The sequence below is a fragment of the Physella acuta genome, unplaced genomic scaffold (genome assembly GCF_028476545.2).
Source record: "Physella acuta isolate Inbredline_101_S28 unplaced genomic scaffold, ASM2847654v3 ptg002463l, whole genome shotgun sequence".
In the NCBI taxonomy this organism is placed as follows: Eukaryota; Metazoa; Mollusca; class Gastropoda; family Physidae; genus Physella; species Physella acuta.
In genome coordinates, this window is record NW_026733941.1 from 12,501 (window position 1) to 15,000 (window position 2,500).

The window sequence follows — 2,500 nt, forward strand, 5'->3', positions numbered from 1 at the left end:
CATTAGTGTTTCCAATAAACTACATTTCACGTTTTCTAATTTAAACTTAAACGAATGACTGGTATCAAAATATAGGATCTATGTGAAAATAAAAACACGGTGTAAGAGTTTTCAAACCTCGGTAATGCCGTCTAAGACCAACTAGTCGACCGAAGGGACAGTAGTTTTCCGGTCGATAAGACATATCAGCCCGGTATCGCCAAAGTTAATTACGATCGGTCATAATAAACTAAATTTAAAATAAATAAATAACCCAAACGTGTGTATACATCATGTGGTACGTATTCAGTTCTATTCTAACTGGAATATATATTTTAAGAATCAATGAACTTAAGTTTTAAAACCAAACCGAAATCGCGCGAGTCGTCGTTGTAAAACTAGATTTAACAAACGGCTGCGTAATATTAGACTTAAAAATATTATATAATATCCTCTATTGATTAAATAGTGAAAAATAAGCTTCAATGTAGCTTAATCTAGTACAAAATCTAAAAGTTGTGATAAATTAAATTGAAATTAAACACGATAGACTTAAATCTAGAGTTAAGGAATAAAACCGACCCGCGAACCAGCTACTAAATGGTTCGATAAGACTTATCTCAAATACAATCGTTTTCTATCAGTGTTATGCCTTCAATCGATACTTTTTGATGAAATAAATACTTAAATGATTTAATGAATGCATATATACATGTAATTAATGAGTGAAAGTATGTATAAAGTATTAGATAAATTAATAATAAACCGACCCAGCTACTAAATGGTTCGATAAGACTTATCTCAAATACAATCGTTTTCTGTAATTGTTATGCCTTAAATTGATAATTTTTAGTTAAACAAATACTTAACTAATGAAATAAATACATAGATAAATGTATTTAATGAATTAAAGTATGTATAAAGTATTATATAAATTAATAATAAACCGAATCCGACCAAATTTAAATCTAAAACCACGATCGGCGGCGTAATGAAGTGTATCGTAAACCCGTTTTTTTTATAATTTAAAATGTAATGACAGAACTCCCAAAACAACAATACACATACATATTAGTACTATGGTGAATTGTAGTTGTATTAGGACCGTAATTATAGTTAATTAAGGAACCATTCATTGTCTTCGCTCTGTTATGTACGTCGTCGTTTAATCGACACGGCATATTTGGCTTGAATCTAGAAAAATTCAAACTCTAACCCTAAGGTAGACAGGCAGGGTAAATAAATGTGGGTGATCTCTCATAAAATTGTCTTCTAGGAATTATTTTTATATAGACTATCTTTTCTGTAGAGTTTAAGTGGACAAGCGCGGACGAAATAGAGCGCAAAATTTAAAATGAATTAAAAATTTTCATCAGACCGGAAGTAGGCATAACCTAGGCGCCATGTTTCCGTCGTACAAGTTTTCACCGTTGCAGTCACCGTTTCAATCGCTCTTCGTGTGGACGTGTATTATTTCTAGTCATGTGTTGTGTAGATGATTCGCTTAAGGTAGGTGTTCGGACTTATTTCTTTAATATTAATTAAACCGTATTTGCCTTGTCGGCCTTAAAATAAAGCTATTTTTTTTTCATCGCAATCGAAGTGTTAGATCTAGAATCTAGTTCCCGCCTCCGCTTCGCTAATTCGACTTAATGTAACTATGACACAACTATTAAATCTAGAGTCTCTATTTTAATTAACATAATTAGGAATTCTATCTCTAGATGATATCTAATCTATTCCCACACGTGTGTGCAAGTAGGATTTAACGTCAGAACAGGTGTGGTGGTCTAGGCGTCGCTATTTTTGACGGTAGGAATTTTTTTTTTAAATTCGTAAAATTTTATATAGACTTTATATAGCAATTTACTAAGACCGACCCTAACGCCCAGTAAATATTTAATTACCACATTGTTATGGACACGGTGTATTAGGTAGGGCCGAGGGCTATCCATAGGTACCAATTTTTAAATTTTGTGACAATTAGGAGCCGAGTTATAAAATAAATTTAAAATACTGGTTCTGGTCTTAGACTTTATATAGCAATTTACTAAGACCGACCTTAATACCCATTAATTATTTAATTAGCGCATAGTTATGGACATCCTGTATTAGGTTGGGCCCAGGGCTATCCGTAGGTACCAAGTTTATAATTTTGTGACGATTATTAGTCGAGTTATAAAATAAATAAAAAAAACTGGTTCTGGTTTGCACTACATTTCTTTCTTCTTTAACGGCGGACTCCCGGTCCAGCCCCATGGGTTACCCGTGAGCCGGGGCCTCGTTAGCCTGGACGGCTCCGATGTGACCGCGGATTGTTGTGGCCCGCCTCAGCCCGAGTCGAGATCACCCTTCCGATCGAAGGTGGACGCCATAGGGCGCCCGGGATAGCCCGGGGCGCTGTTCGTCACCCGAGCGCAGGGGCGCCGGGAGACGCCCCCGGTGAAGTTTGGCGGGTGATTCTGGTAGAGCTCCCCACCCCGATCGCAGGACACCCCTCGCCGCCCGCCCAGGTGTCGAG